Source organism: Lipophrys pholis, assembly GCF_963383615.2.
Source record: "Lipophrys pholis genome assembly, chromosome: 12".
Classification (NCBI taxonomy): domain Eukaryota; kingdom Metazoa; phylum Chordata; class Actinopteri; order Blenniiformes; family Blenniidae; genus Lipophrys; species Lipophrys pholis.
Genome location: NC_137641.1, coordinates 4,566,307 through 4,583,618, shown reverse-complemented (window position 1 = coordinate 4,583,618; position 17,312 = coordinate 4,566,307). Strand labels below are relative to the sequence as shown.

General features: G+C 41.9%; 1 gene segment (V, D, J or C); it reads right to left on the bottom strand.

Moving 5' to 3' along the window:
- Window positions 1-12,737: 12,737 nt before the first annotated feature.
- On the bottom strand, window positions 12,738-16,685 carry LOC308117885 (Ig kappa-b4 chain C region-like). The segment is given in 3 exons: window positions 16,647-16,685; window positions 14,290-14,395; window positions 12,738-13,247 (listed from the first exon to the last, which is right to left on the bottom strand).
- Between the last annotated feature and the right edge of the window lie 627 nt (window positions 16,686-17,312).

Genomic DNA, 17,312 nt, shown 5'->3' with positions numbered 1-17,312 from the left:
TAAACAGTGTGGCAGCCACAGAGAGATCAGTCACTGCAGAGGTGGAGAAGAAGAGTCTGATCTGAAGGTGGAGGCCCGAGGAGAGTGACCTCATGGGGGCAGCACCTGAGCACACTGCTGGACACCATAACAGCCCTCATGGTTGTGACGGCCAGCGTGTATTTCTGGTGGAGACCACAGCGGACCGATAAAGTTCACTTTTATCTGTTGATTAAATGTATGAATGAAATACTTGAACAGGGACTTGTAAAAAGGCTCAGTGGACTTTGTGTTGTATCCTCAGTCACTGGAGAGTTGGAGGCGGAGGGTGACGTGGAGGTCGTCTGTCTCCAGCAGCAGAGCGTCCAGAGCGCATGGCGGTACAGCGCATCCACAGTGCAGCTTCATGCACGACTGTCACCGTGCTATTTATATGCGTTCTTAGCAATGGGACCGGTTGTTAAACACCTTGTCACAATTGATAATCAGTCAGTTCTATCCACCGCTCTGGATCATTTGAAGATGAACGTTTGTCATATGAACCTCGTGCTGTTGATTCAGTAGCAATGGCTCATTAAAGGAACATCTATAACACTGAAGCTCGGCTGTTTATGATCACCTGGATCTATAAGTCTGACATTTGAAGACATTAAATGTATGAGATGAATCTGGCTTCAATTCTCCACCTCACAATCAGCACCGCCAGTTTCCCCGTCTCCAAAATGTGTGTGCGCAAGCTTCAAAGTTGCCGTACCGGTACGCACATTCTCCCGCAGAGCTTATTTTTTTAAATCACAAACTTTGCGTGGGAAGTGGCGTACGCATCTTTTAGGACCTGTTTTGTCCGTCAGCAACCTTTATAAATGAGGCCCCTGATCTTTATAAAGAAACTATTTACTGATTTTATGGAGCTTTCAATCAGGCTTGAACTACCTCACTCTCACTTCTTAATTTTTCTATTAACCAGGCACTTTGTCCAAACCACCTTCCTCCACTGCTCTACCCACCACCCGAGTCTCAGTTTGACTCACTGCTCTCTCTCGACCCTGCACAGAAACGCTCCATCTAGGTGATCTACAACTCCATTGACTCCCTCAACTCCAACCAGATGACCAAACTGAAACAGACTTGGGAGGAGGAAATAAGAACGTCAATATCAGACAGCCGATGGGACCAACTTCATGTGCGAGTTCACTCATCCTCAATATGTGCTCGGCACGGCTTCTTTCAATGCAAGGTTCTCCTTAGAGTGCACTACAGAACTGCTGGACCGGCACAAATGTACCCAGGCACCAGTGGCAGTTGTAATAGATGTAAACAGTCACCTGTCAACCAAACACACATGCTCTGGTCCTGTTCAAATCTCACTGGCTTCTGGCAGCAGATTGTTGATCCCCTTGCTACAGTGCTTGAGATGGAGCTTTTCCCTGAACCTTGCACTGCACTGTTTGGGTCGCCCCCAATTACAACAGCTAATCTACCTGTGACAAAACGCTGCGTAATCGCCTGTCAACACTACTGGCCCCAGGCCTTGTTCAAATGGAAACATGCTCTCCTCCTACACACAACAACTGACTAAAGGAGGTCCTAAATCACATTAAACTTGAAAAGATTCCATTTTCACTCACAAACTCAAGTTCTGTTTTCAATGAAACCTGGCAACCATTTATAAAACCCCTGTCCAATACTACTATGAACCAGGAACTAACGAGATGCCTCCCCTCCACTCCCTCGTCTATTTTCTGTAGGTCTCCTTCTGTTGTTTTCTTTAATTGTTTCTCATACTTAACTATTTACGTCTTAGTTTTCCAATCCAATTCTGTTTTTCATTTAACTATTTGTGTTCCTTATGTAGTTGTGTCTCGAATGACGTTTTAATTAAAGGGTGGGAAGGGACAACGGACAGTCATGGACTTTAGTTCAGCTGTAGAAGCAGATTGAGCTCAATTGATTCAATATTGATACTGTGATTATTTTTCTTGTCCCCATCATGCATTACGTTGAATGACCCTCTTACTTTTCAACCCATCTGTTTATGCACATTTTTCTTTTGTTGTAAAAAGAAAAGGGAAAATGCAAAAAAAAAAAAAAAGATTTAAAAACAATAAATAAAAGACAGCAGGTCCAAGCAGCAATCTCCTGAGCTGGACCAAGACACCATCCGGCCGGGGAAATGAAGCAGGAGCAGAAAAAAAGAAAAACACAAACCAGAAGAAGACAAATGTTCTTCTCTCCTGCTGGTTCCTGTCAGGACTCTTGCTGTGGCATTATGAATCAGTGGAAGACTTTCAGCAGTTATTCAGACACCCTGATATTAGGGAGTTACAATAGTTACTCTGGAGGGAACAAATGTGTGGATTAGTTTCTCAGCTTCATTCTGAGTCAACATGTTCCTGATATTAGAAATATTAAGCAGGTGACAAAAGGCAGTCCTGCAGATTTGTTTAATGTGGAGCTGAAGGATCAGTCCTGGTCCAAAGTAACTCCAGGTTCCTCACAGTGGTACTGGAGGTCAAAGTAATACCATCCAGTGTTACTATATGTTCAGATCATTTCTCTCTCAGATGATTTGGGACAACTATAATAACTTGTGTTTAATCTGAGTTCAGAAGCAGAAAATGATCATTCATCCAGACTCTTGTGTCTCTAAGAGAAGCTTCTAGTTTGACAAGTTGATCAGTATCATCTGGTTTCATAGAGAAATCCATTGGTGGATCATCTGCATAGTAATGGAAGTTAATGGAGAGTTTTCTGATCATCCCTGCTCCCTCCTGCTCATCCTCTACATCCTCCTTCTTGGCAACATCATCAGTAAACATCATCTTCATTTCCACTGCTACGCCGACAACATACAGGTCTACATTTCAACCAAATCTGTCACCCCAACAACCTGCTCCACCCTCACCAACTGCCTCAGTGAAATAAAAACATGGATACAACATGAAACATGAACTAAAGTACGACAAATTGTACATGATAATCATGAGACCCAAATCCCTCACAAAACACATTGACAACTTCACCCTGACCACTGGAAACTCCACCCTGTCTCCGTCACCTCACATCTGTAATCTGGGAGTTATTCTCCACATCAAGCTCACCTTTGAACAACACATCAACCAGATCACTCGGACCGCCTTCTTTCACCTCAAAAACACGGCCCACCTTCACAACTCACTCTCCTCCTCTGCTGCTGAAACCCTCATCCACTCATTCATCACATCCTGAATCCACGACTGCAACAACATTCTCCTCGGCTCATCTTCAAAAGTCCTCAATAAACTTTGGTGTATCTAGAACTCTGCTGCTCGTCTGCTCACCCACTGCAACTCCTGTGAACACATCACCCCCGTCCTCCTGAACCTCCACTGGCTCCCTGTCCTCCAAAATATATCACTAACATCTCTGTCTGTCTGTCTCTCTCTCTCTCTCTCTCTCTCTCTCTCTCTCTCTCTCTCTCTCATAATTTTCTCACCTTCTATCCACATATGTTTTTTCTTTCTCTCAGTAAAAGTACCTGGATATGACTGTGTTGAATTTGGTGAAATATAAATAAAGTTCAATTGAAGTAGAACATGGACCTTTCTGAATAATAACAGACGTTTTTTAATACTTATATTCTAATTCTGCTAAATCTTCAGACTAAATCAAAGCATCTCTAAAGGAGGAGATTTTATTTGTTTCAGGTGGAAATAAGTCGTGCAAAGATGTACAATTTAAAGATTTCTCTTGAGTTTCATTTTGAACTCAGAAGAATTTTAGGTTACTCACCAAATGAAAGTACCAGAAATATCACTCTACAGTTTTTCCTAATTGCTAAAACACAAAAGCCAATTCTCTAAACCAAATGACCAGTTCTCCAAACACATTTAATAAAAGTAGCCCCCATTTGCCAAAACCATAAACACATTTCACATGAAGACACAATTCACAAAACACAATCCTCCTTTTTTCACAAATCTAAACACATTTTGTCCTGCTAAAACACAAGTTGCAAAAAACTCTGCTCAAATTCTCAGATTAAAGCTCATTTGATGCAAAATGTTTGCCACAGTCAGCAAAATTTGAACACAATGAACACACCTGGCTTCATTCATTACAGTTTCTTTTTTGAAACTTTATTTTTATTTTATTTTTTCACAGGAATTAACAAGGTACAGAACCACTCTGTAAAGTCACACAGTTATGCATTTATACATCACAGTTATATTTCAATTATATATCACAGATAAAAACTACTGAACAACCTGAACAACAACAGTAACATTGGGGGAGGGGGGATCATGTGCATCACGAGTTACATCTGTATATTTCACAACATTCACAGGGAATAAAGTGTTCCAAGTTTAGGTTTAGTTGTCACCCCTATGTGTGAGGAACGTTTGCCATGGTGCCCAGAGAGCCTCACATATGTCCCTCTTCAGCCTTAAACTGTAGGTCATCTGTTCCATATGCTGTATATTTTTAACTATTTCGATCCACCGATTAAGGGTGGGTGGTTCCTTACAAAGCCAACGCCTTGTTATTGCCTTTTTGCTTGCAGCCATAAAAATCTGCAAAATGTATCTGACCTTTCTGGGTATTTCCAAATCTATCTTTCCCAGGTAGAAAGTCATAAAGGTAAATTCAAAATTGTTCCCCACAAAATGTGTAACTGTATTATGGATGTCATCCCAAAAGGGTCGAATAACTGGGCAGGCCCAAAATATATGTGTATGGTCTGCCATGTCGTTACCACATTCTCTCCAGCAGTTAGATTTTGCATTTGGCAGTCTAGATTTTTGTTTTGGGGTTATGAAAAACCTGATCAAGTTTTTCCATAAGAAATCTCTCCACCATTGTGAAGCTGAGGTTGAGATTTGAGTCCTGATCATATTCGTCCAATCCTCCTGACCGATGGAAATTCCCGATTCCTTCTCCCATTTTTCCCTCACATAATTTGTTGAGTGGCCTCTTAGTTCATTTAAATATCCGTACAGTTCTCCAATAATCTTTTTGAACAATTTGGTTTTATAGGCCCTAATGAACATTTGTGTGATACCCGTCATATTTGTAGGTAAAGATCCCTTAATATTTTTGTTAAAATAATGTCTGAGTTGAAGGTACCTATAAAAATCCTGTCGGCTAAGATCATATTTCTCTGACACAGATTTAAAATCTGGGAATTCCAAATCATTGAGCAGAAGACATAATGTAGTAACTCCCTGTTGCTCCCACTGTTTGACTCCTCCGTCTTGAGTGGCCAGTCTAAATTCTGGGTCGTAAATAGGCCATATTAATACCCGGATTTCGTTCTGCATATTAAGTTGTTTTACTAAGCTGGCCCAGGTGTCAAGTGAAAATCTCGTCCATTGGCTCTGTGTATCATGTTGCTTAGCAACCAATGGGCATCCTAGGAGACTCTGTAACGGTGTATCTAACAGAGACAGTTCCATGGTTTTTCATTTTGCCACATATTCTTGGTTGCACCAAAGCATCAGTGGTTTTATCTGTGCCGCTAGATAGTAATCTTTAAGGGTTGGTAAGGCCATCCCCCCTTTGTTTTTTGGCAGCTGCAGAGGTTTATATCTCACACGAGGATGTTTTCCATTCCAGATGAATCGGGATATCACCTTATCCCATTCTCTAAATTGTTTATCAGGAATGTGCACGGGGAGAGACTGAAACAGATAGAGCAGTCTGGGCAAGATGTTCATTTTTACTGTCATTATTCTGCTCCCAATATCTAGGGGTAGAGGAGTCCACCTGTCAAAATCATCTCTGATTTGTGTAGAGATCAGGTTGTAGTTTTTATTGTATAATTGAGATATGTCTTTTGTTAATTTAATCCCCAAATAATTGATAGATATTGATTCCCAGTTAAATTTATATTCATTTTTTAGTTCCAATGGTGGTGTGAAATTGAACACTAAGGCCTGTGTTTTGTTAATATTTAGAGTGTAGCCAGACATTGCTCCATACATCTGCAAAAGATCCATTAATTTAGGGATTCCCAACACAGGATTCTTTAGACTAATAAGAACATCGTCTGCGTACAGACATATCTTATATTCTGTGTCTTTTATAACAATTCCTTCTAATATTGGATCCTGTCTTATGGCTTGTGCAAGCGGTTCAATAAACAAGTTAAAGAGTCCAGGACTAGCTGGACAACCCTGGCGGCAACCTCGAAGCAGGCTTATTTTATCGGAAAGGTCCCCATTGACTTTTACCCTGGCTATTGGGTGTGTGTATTATGTTTTAATGTTATTTATGAATTTCTCATGAAAACCAAATTTTTCCATAACTTTATAAAGAAAATCCCATCCCACAGAGTCAAATGCTTTTTCTGCGTCTAAGCTGAGCAGGATAGCCCCAAATTTCCTTTTTTCTATATGTTCAATGATGTGGAGGGTTCTTCTGACATTGTCCTGGGTCTGCCTGCCTTGGATAAAGCCTGTTTGGTCCTCATCTATTAATAAGGGCATCATTTCCTCCATCCTTTTAGTTAAAATAGCAGCATATAATTTATAATCCTGGTTCAGGACACTGATCGGTCTGTATGCCCCACATTCTTGTAGGTCTTTTCCCTCTTTTGGTATAATTGAAATATTAGCCTCCCTCCATGACGGGGGAAGGATTCCCTCCTTCAAAGTATGGTTGAAGCTCTTATGCAGTATTGGCAATGAGTCCTCTTTTAGTGATTTATACCATTCCCCTGGAAATTTGTCCGTCCCTGGAGATTTACATGGTTTAAGGGCAGAAATAGCTTTGCTAAATTCATCAACTGATATTTCTTTAATTAACTTATCATTATGAATTTAACCGAGACAGGGCAGGTCTAACTGATCCAGAAATTTTTCAACTAATTCCCTAATTTTGTAAACTGTACTTTCTGAACGTTGTTTTCGCAGCCTCCAAGCAAGTATCCTTGTGGCTTTAGAGCCTGCCTCGTAGTGTTGTTGTTTTGTAAATCTGAGCTTTTTCTCTATTTCCTCACAATATATCTTGTCAAATTCTTGTTTTATAGGTCTAATTTGTAACAGTAGTTGTGGGTCCTTGTTTTTACTGTGTAGTTGTTCAAGATCCAAAAGGTTTTTTTGCAGGTCCACGAGTTTTCTGGCTTTTACTTTTTTAAGAAAAGCGGATTCTGATATAATTTTACCCCTTAAGACAGCTTTTGCTGCATCCCACAATATCACTGGATTCACATTTCCATTATCGTTATCTGCTAAGTATGTTTTTATCTCGCTCTTCATTTTTTCCTTGAATTAAGGGTTGTTTAGCATACTTAAGTTCAGTCTCCAAGTTGTTGTTTTAAGCCTCTAAGCATTATGTCTGCTTGAATAGTATGTGTATTCTCTATCTTGATTATGAAAGTCTCTCCAGACATCCATGAGACCTATATCCTGGACTCTTTTTTTAATCCATCTTTCAGTACAGGTGATCCTCCTTTTCGTATTAGATGTATCAAGTTTTTGATTTAAAATTACATTAAAGTCTCCTGCACAGATCATGACTCCTGCGGTTTGAAATTCAATAAAATCCAGTATTTTTTTATAGAATGACCTTTTACTGTCTGGGGGGGCATATACATTTAACAAGGTCACCTCCTTGTCTTCTAATCTTCCTTTCACTATAACAAATCTGCCTTCTCTGTCTTTAGTTTCTGACAAAAGCTCGAATTGAACAGAGTTGGGCAATAGAATAGCCACACCCCTTTTTCGTCCAGTTTTAAATGATGAATAATAGGTATGTCTAAAACCCATATTCTTTATTTTTTCATGTTCATGATTAGTTAGATGAGTTTCCTGCAGAAATATAATTTGTGCCTTTTCCTTTTTAACTTTAGATATAATTTTACTTCTCTTAATAGGACTCGTCAGGCCGTCCACATTAAGGGTGACAACTTTAAACTCTTTGTTATGCATTTATGAATGGAAGTTCTCTTATGTATGCATTCATGATCCCCAGAAACGAAGGAAAATAACTATGTACAAAAAACAAAGCCCAGAAAGAACAAAATAAACCATAATAGAACATTGTTTGGTCTTCCAACATTGAGGTGCTCCCTTCCACTCTTGTGTGCGGGATTAATCCCGCCGCTGTGTGGCGGGGCCCCCTAGGGTAACTTGACTGCGTGACTGTCATTTAGGCTGTGCACTGACCTTCACGTCTTCATATTATTAAAGTAAATCGTATTGGGCCAAATAAAATAAAACTAGTCTTTATACACTGTACCACTGCAGTGAGTGGCTTAGAACAGCTTTATTTTCGGGACATTTAAGTGGTTAGAAAAAAATTTAAGTAATATAAAAAACAACAACAACCGGTACTTGTTACTAAAATAGAAGTCAGCTTCAATGAGTTCAGCTTACTGTTGGCGTCCCGGCATACATAGCGCTACACTCAGGGATAGTCACCCCGAAATATCTACTTTAATAGAAGTGGGATGAGGTTATTTAGACGCCAGTTGGGTCCGTTTCAGCGGGGCAGGTAAATCCACGGAGTCACTCCTTGGTCCGGTGTTGGTCCTCTCCTCTGTCTCTGCGCCGCCCGTCCTTCACCTTCTCCCACCGGGGGTTCGGCCTCGTCGCTCCTCTCGGGTTGCCCTCAGTTCCCGGCGGTATCGTGAAGCCTTTGGATTTTAAATCCTGAGCGGCCTGGTCTGCGCTCTCGGAAGTGACTGTCCCCGACTCCAGGAATACACGCATCCGGGTCATCGGTGTGTGAAATCTGATGCCCGCCGCCTTCAAAGCCTTCTTGATTGGCAGGTATGCTTTACGTTTATCCATCACTCCGGTCGCATAGTCATGGTCAAAGTATATCCGCTTCCCTTCCACCGTCATGGGCTTTTTCCACGCCGCACTGATGATCTTTTCTTTTGTTGAATATTTCAGAAATCTTACAATAGTGGATCTGGGAGGGGCCGTGTCTGCAGGTTTAGGTCCAAGCGCACGGTGTGCACGCTCAATACCCGGGTCATTCATTACGGCGCTCTCATTCAGTTCCGTTTTCATAAGGTTTTCAATGAAATGGGCCATAGAGGTCCTCTCGGCGCCTTCTTTAATACCGTAAATTCGGATGTTGTTGCGGCGGGAGTGTCCTTCGAGCTCTGTTGTCCTTGATTTCAATTCGAGCTGAGTCAGGCGCAGCTCGTTTAGAGCCTCATCAACCTCCGTGCCGAGTGATTCCACCTCTTCAATGCGCCCCTCGGCCTCGTCCATTCGGCGTGACACGGTCTCTATTTTCCCCGCGGCCTCCTCCATCCTCCAGTTAATGTCTGCTCTCATCTCACCAAGCTGGTTCTTTACATCCTGTTGAAACTTAAACTGGAACTCCGATAGCTGTTTCGAAATCTTGTTTTCCAGTTCTGTCATTGCTTTGGTCATCGTCTCGCTTATGGTGTCCCGAACAAAAGCTAACGGGGCCGTGTCTGCTAGCGTAGCCGCGCCAGCGCTAGCTACATCCTCCACATCTGTGTCTCTCCTCTTGCTCCTCAACGCCATGTTGCGGCCCTTTTCGTCTCCCCCTGACATTGGAACGTGCCGAGGGACACTTAAACACAAAATCTCCTGATTTAAAGAGGGATAAGTGGAAGTCCAGTCTGGAGCCGAGCTCTTACGCAGCCATCTTCACCCACACATGACCGGAAGTCCCATTCATTACAGTTTCATACGATTGTTTTCACACTAAAATAAAAATTTCCACACAATTTGTGAAATTCTACTCCAAGGAGCAAATCACCTCCACAGATTTGCACAACATTACACACAATGTCTGCTTCACCCTTTTTGCAAAACAATACAAACAGTGATTTGTAAAACTTTACACATTTTCACACCTGAGACACAGATAAGGATTGTGAGGTTACTTCCTTGTCATTACAAAGCCCCAGATTGCCAATGACCACACAAATGAACAAATTGGATAATAATCACATCCACCAGGTGAGGAAGCACACATGTGCTGATTTGAAAACGCAGCACTCAGGTGAGCTATAAAAGGCAGCAGGTGAGTTCACCTGGCTTCAACAAAAATGGGAGGAGTGAGAGGAAGAAGAGTGAGAATGAGATGGGGAGCTCAAAGAGGAGATGAAGGAGGTAGAAGACTCAGTGTGGTCTTTGTATAATTGTGATTGTATTTTGAAAAAAAGAATCCGGTTTTCAAAATTGCGTGTAAACAATTGAAAAAAACTGTAAACATAACGACTCCAAACTGAAGACACTTGTTGTAAATGATGTGACTACACCTATCAGAGTGTACAATTTGCTGAAGGTTCAAACAAACACAATGGACGGAGGCAGAGTCAGAGGAAGAGGAGTTTGAGTGAGAGGAGGGAGAGGAGCAGGCCCAGGAGGGAGAGCAAGACAAACTCACACCAACAGTCATTGATCATATCATTGTCCACTATAATGACTGAAGCAGGACTAAGAGTCCGTCCAAACCTGAGTAGGTTCTCAGTGGCCACCATTATCCGGGCCTTCAGAGAACACAGCAGGTATTGTACTGTATTGCTGTGTTGCTCACTATAATAGATTTTTACAGTATAGTGGAGTACAACTGGTTTCATCTCAGTTGCTATATTGCAAAACAAGTCTATTGATGCTTCCACTGAATGCTTGTTTTTTTACAGTAGAGTACATACAAGTCAGTACTGCAATGCATGTTTGTTTCTCTAGAGTTGAAAGAATGTCACATGGAGGTGGGAGGGTGGCCATATTTACACCAGCACCCTCATTGTGGACATGGTACGGGAGAACAACACCATCAGACTCTGAGAAATGAGGGACAGAGTCATTGCTGACAATGTCAACTTTGAGAACACTGACAATGTCAGCTTGACCACAATAGACAGAGTTCTCCGGCGCCAAAGGGTGCGCATGTAGCAGGCTCATAGGGTACCCTTTGAGCGCAACTCTGATTGAATCAAAGACCTGCGTCACGAGTACGTGCAAGTGAGTATACATCCGTGTTCACATTACAGTGGGTGCACTTACTGTGTTGCTCAGTGGCCTACAGTACTACTGTACAATACCATGCTACTGTATTGACTGTTGTTCTGGACACTTTCACATTTTCACAGAGGATATTGTGGTTGGACATCGATGGCCAGACCTCATGAGTACATCTTCCTGGATGAGGTTGGGTTCACCCTCATGAAACGAAGGCAAAGAAGCCGTTACATCATTGGCTAAAGAGCTTTCGTTGAGGTTCCTGGCCAACGTAGTAACGTGGTAATGTCACTCTTTGTGCTGCCATGAGTTCAGAGGGGTTTGTCCACCGGCATGCTGTCCTTGGCTCATACAACACCCAACGTCTCCTCACCTTCCTGGAAGAGCTACAAGACATCCTCCTGGACCGCCAGCAACAGAATCGTGGGCCTGCAGATCATCCCATTTATGTTTCATTTGGAACAATTTTTTTTTCCATCGAACGAACCAGATTAGAGAAAGATTTAACATCAAGCAACAATTCCTCAATGTCTGTCTGCCACCCAACTCACCTTTCCTCTACCCCATAGAGGACTTTTTCTCATCATGGAGGTGGAAGGTGTATGACCGCCAACCTTGCACAACAGAGAACCTTCTCAGGGTTGTGGACCTGGCATGTGATGACCTGCCTGTGGAGGCCTTCCAAAGCTGGATCCGCCATGCCAAGGTGTTCTTCCCACGTTACCTGGCAAGGGACAATATTGCCTTTAATGTAGATGAAGTCCTGTGGCCCGACCCAGCGCAACGACGTGATGCCGCATAAAAATTGTGTGTCTGGCATGAATACTGAAAATAAAAAATATCACACCCTGAACATTGTTTTCAGTGAGTATTGTTGTGTGTAATGGATCCTCTGGAGTATTTGCATTGAGTTGTGATACAGTACAGTAGTGTACATACTGTATTTTCTGTAGATTTACATACTGTTCATATGAAACACACATCTATGAATGCCCAATACTCCACAGTGATATATTCTGAGAACAGATACTGTAAGGTTTCTAAAAATGTGCTTTGGCAGTTGTGAAAAAAAGAACATTCTCACACACTGAACATTGTGTTTTCAGTTGTTCTGTTGTAGTGCGTAATGATGTGTACAGTGTTTACATTTTTGCAGGCTTTGAGCAACTGTTTTGGCCTGAAAGTTTGAAATTAGAAGAGAGAAGGTGTGGTTTTGTTTATGTCACTATAGAAAAGTGTGTTGTGTTTTCAGTTTTGGGAAAATGGAGGAAAGTTTTGTGAAATGTGTTTTATCAATTGAGAAAAACTGTAATCTACATTACTCCACATCTACATCTCCTAATATCTTTTGTAGTAAACAAAGAGTTGAAATGTCTAATCAGAACAGTCTGGATGTTCACTGTAATTCATCAGAGTATTTATTAACCTGATATCAACTGGAAGAGACAGAAGCTCCAACGTTGCTCATTAACTGCAGTAACAATTCATAAAATCAACCTCTATGCTGATGATGTTGTTTAGTATCTTAGAAATTCTCTCAATCGACGAACCAAAGTCAAATCACCATTTTGAGACTTGATCACACTTCATATAAAAAATATAAACTGTCAAAGTAATCTCATTTTGTATTTAACCACATTTGTTCATGATGAATGATGAGCACAGCTTCCTCTGACTGACTGTGTGTTTTGAGTCTGTTTCACATGAAAGTAATTCAGCAACAAGAGGTGGAATCCTGAGAGTATCTATAAAGTCACATTTCTACTCCAAAGAAGGAGTTATGATGATTTTATTGCTGTAGAAAAGTCATGAAAGACCAAAGATTGAGGTGAAAACTGTCTTTATTTTGTCAAAGCTTGAAGAAAATGATGATGAAAGAAGATGAATATTGATGAAGTCAGTTTGCTTTGATGATAGAAGAAAGTGAAAGAGGGTGAATGACAGAGGTGAGATCAGTGTGAGAGTAAAAGCAGTGTGAGAGTCCCAGTGAGTCCGGTCAGGACTGGGAACACTGGTCTCTCCTCAGTGTCTCTCTGAGGGGAGTCTGGGAGCCCCGGGTGGCCTCACAGGTCACAGAGCCCACCTTCCTCCACTGGTCTGCAGGGAGCCTCAGGGTGCTGCTCCAGCTGTAGAGGCCGTCCTTCTGCAGCACCCCGGGGCTCCTGCTCTCCTCCCAGCTGCTGCTGCTGCTGCTGCTGCTGCTGTCCTCCACCTTCCAGCTCAGACTCCAGTCTGAGGGGAAGCCCTCGTTGGCCAGGCACATGAGCGTGGCCTTCCCCTGCTGCAGCTCCTCTCTGGAGGGGGGCAGCACCGTCAGGGTGGGGCGGGTATCACCTAGGAGACACCAATCAAATTAGAGGACAGGGAGCACCCAGCTGTCAATCAACCAGCACACACCTGGACAGCTTTAGTGGGAGACAGCTGATTTGGTCCTGGAAGAAGTTGCTGTCAGAGGCTTTTTCTGCTCCAGCAGTCACTCACTCACACATTGTTTCACTTCCCTTTAAGAAGCCTCTCATGCACATCAGCACAGAGAGAATCATCCAACACTTTGACCTGAAATACCTCAAACTACACAGGAAGGAACACAAGCTGATGTCTCAACGTTTACTCTTCATTTGCATCAACGTGATCAGAAAGTTTACACTTTACAACTTATGACTGGAAACTTTAACATGAACTTCAAATCTAAATTAATATTTTCAATGATTATTAGGAGCAAAATGTGAAAAAAACTGTTGAAATTATATCAAGAGGTTTTCATAGTTTTAAAACATTTCTCAGCAGTATTTCTATTTTACTGTAAAATAATATTAATTGTAAAGTATCAGCAGAAACAGAATTGTGAAACATTCTATAGAACCAAGAATAAATCCAGCTGTGATGAAGAGACACTCAATAAAACAAGAAGAATAAAACCTGCACACATTCCAACACAAACACATTTCAAACAGTGGACATGTCAACTAAAACTCAGCCCAAAGACAGACCAGTGCACCAGAAATGTCCCTAAATACACAGGTCAGTGTAAAAACAGCTTCAACATGAGACTGGTAGAGTTAAAACAGTGTGTTCCACAGCCATCAGGCTCTAACTGAGCACATTTAAAGACTGACAATATCTTTGGTTTTGTCATTTAATCCTAATGAGATTTTAATCCGGTGTAAATTTAAAACTAATAACTTTTCTCTGTGATCAAATTAAAGTGAAACAGAGCTGAGCTAAACTACATGAAATCAATGGAGATTAAAACTTGATCACTACAATAATTATTAAGAAAAAAAAACATCTTTCTAATCTCAAATCATTCAAAACAAGGTTTAATGTATGAATTTGAATTATTTAGTTGAAAGAATTAAAAGGAGAATAAACTTACTTCCAACATCCAGTCTGGTTCCTCCACCGAACGTGTACCACAGTGATACAAACTCATTGAGCCGCTGTACAAAAACCTCTGACTGTAGAGAGACGCCACTCTGATTCTGAAACCAACAAACTCACCAAAACAACTTTTACCACCTGATCCTAACGGAACACAAGAGAACAGTTCTTTCATCTGCAATGTCTACTTGAAATACATATATTTATAGAGATTGTTTTAAAGATTATTTTCTATTTATTTTATTATGTCTATTGGAATTTATTCCTGAATAGATTTGACAGCAAAAATAGAAAATTTAAAAAAATATAAAAACTACAGACATATCTTTAATTATTCAGTTTAATTCCTTAATATTGTCATAAAAGTTTGAATCCAGAGTGAAACAGAGATGAAAGTGATCCAGGTCCCTGTTGGAGTCAGTCAGAACATTTCCATAGAGCCACTTTGCATCAGCAGCACCATGCTCCAGTGCTCTGGGAGAGTTTATAGTCCTGACAGTTGAAGACTGGATGACTGACAGCCGTCCTTCATGACAACAGAAGACAGAGAAATCCTCCTCATCAGAAACATGAGTGTGATCTGCGTCCTCATCTGGACTCTCCTCTGCTGCTGCTTCACAGGTAAAGTCCAGAGAATCAAACTCCTCTCCTCTGTCAACATCCGTCCCTCTGAAATGAAGCCCACAAAACCATGAGGCTGCTTGATGTTTCTGTCTGTGTTTCCTCAGAGTCCAGAGGCCAGGTCACAGTGACTCAGCCTGCAGCAGTCAGCTCTGCTCCGGGAGCCTCCGTCACCATCACATGTAGGACCAGTCAGAAAGTTTATTATAATGGTGCTTATCACCTTTTAGCCTGGTACCAACAGAGAGATGGACAACCTCCTAAATTGCTCATTTACTGGACCAACACACGAGCATCAGGGACTCCAGATCGTTTTACAGGCAGTGGATCAAACTCTGACTTCACTCTGACCATCAGTGGAGTTCAAGCTGAAGATGCTGCAGTTTATTACTGTCAGAGTTTTCATGACATCAACAGTCAATATGTGATCACACAGTGAAAAACCGTCGTACAAAAACCTCCCTCAGTCAGACTGAACAGAAACTGACTGCTGCACACTGATACACTTCACTGAACACAAAGCAAATCATAAACTAACAAGATTATAAGTCTGTTACATTTATATTTAAAACTACATGGATAAACTGGTTCTTCAATCATTTTCTCAGTAATCACTGATTAAAACATGGCTGCCCACAGTTTTTCAGCTTATAAACTACTTAAAAGAAAATATACAATTCAAACATAATATAGACATAAGATCGTGTGTTCAGAGTGGAAAATGATTGTTTACGAGACCAAACGGCTCTGAGTTGGGAGTGGTTGGTATCAGCTTGTGATGACCTAAGTTACAGACGAACTGGAAATAATAGTGAAAAAGCACCAGTGTAATCTGGAGCCTGTAGATCATTTTGAATTGAGATTCCTTCACATTGTTGGTGGACTAACAGGCAGATGAGCTCAGCCACACATCACCATCAGCCTCCCAGAGCAATGTAAGATGACCAGCGCCCTCTGCTGGAGGCTACAGACCATTACAGAACCTGCTTCTCAGTTTTCTGGGCTCAGGGTCTTGCAGTACTAGAGAACTCACCTGGGTCCAACCTTTTTTTAAGAGGCAAAGCTGCAGAGAGTCGTCACTTACTAAGTCTCCTGTAGTGCAAATACTTTTTTCAGAGCATCAGGAAGATGTGCTGTCCTGAAGGCCTGGGGGTAAATCTGTACTGAAATGAACGGGTGTGGTTTGCAGTGTGTTGCTGCACCTCTGATCTGAAGATGGAGGTGAACAAGGTCATCAAAACAATATCTTAGAAACTCAAACATGACCCAGTTTAAAACTTGTATATACTCTATATGTACTTAGAGAAGACAAGTCAGTTTATTAAGAGTGCTGATTAAGGTTTACGAAGGATGAGATGTTTTAATATTGCAGACTTGTTCAGAGTGACGATCCTCACTACCAATCAGCAGACGTGTGGAAGAACCATGCTTCATGCTCACTGCCACAGACAAAGGAATTATTCACTTCATGTTAAATAACCAGGATGGACACAACAAGTGAAGGACATTGAATGTCCCACCTCTCACAATCAGGCACACTCAGAGGTGAGGCGGTTCACTGCTGCCTCAGCGTTTGTTTGGCTGCAGAACCAAACAGCCTTAAATGTGGGATCAAGCAGGGTGTCCATCGTCATGACACTCATGGTCTCAATGGGAGACAAAGACTCACTCAGCATCCTGGTCAGGTGGACACACAGCTGGAGGGCTTTGCATGCAGACTAGAGGACTGACTTTGGACCAGGACACTCTCTGCTCCTCTGAAAGTTCCATGGTGGCTGTATGAAAAGGAGAGAGCCCCCCCAGAGACTCTTTCACAGAGCGGTACTCCTCAGCAGAAAGTGGCGTGAGAGCCGTTCTCATTGACACCAGAGCAGCACCAACTGGCTCTCTCTCTCATCGTACAAGCGCTGCATCATGGTGGAGGTGCTGCTCCACCTGCTGTCCACCTCCTGCAGGAGCTTTAGTTGTGGTCTTGCCATGTGACTCTGCATTTGGCAGAGCTTCTCTTTTGGGACTGTGCTGGACTGGAAGCAGCCAACAATCTTTCTCGCCTTGCTCCTGATCCCCCCCAGCCCAGGTGTGTGATCCAGAGCTTTTTTTACAATTAGGTTGAAAACATGAGCGATGCACTTTGTGTGGCGCATCTTCAATATCCTAGAACATGAGATCATGTAGCTCCTGCATCAGTGACAAGACATCTGACCTTCTTTTGGATTCCCCACTCCTCCATCAGAGCCCTCGTCATCTCAGCAATGTTGTCTGCTGTGTGGGATTCTGGGAAATGTCCCACTCCCAGCAACACCGTGGACAGTGTGTTGTGTTCATAAATAAAATGACAAGTCATAATAATAGATAGCATAATAAATACATTTAACCTCCAAACCCAAACGCTTCCAT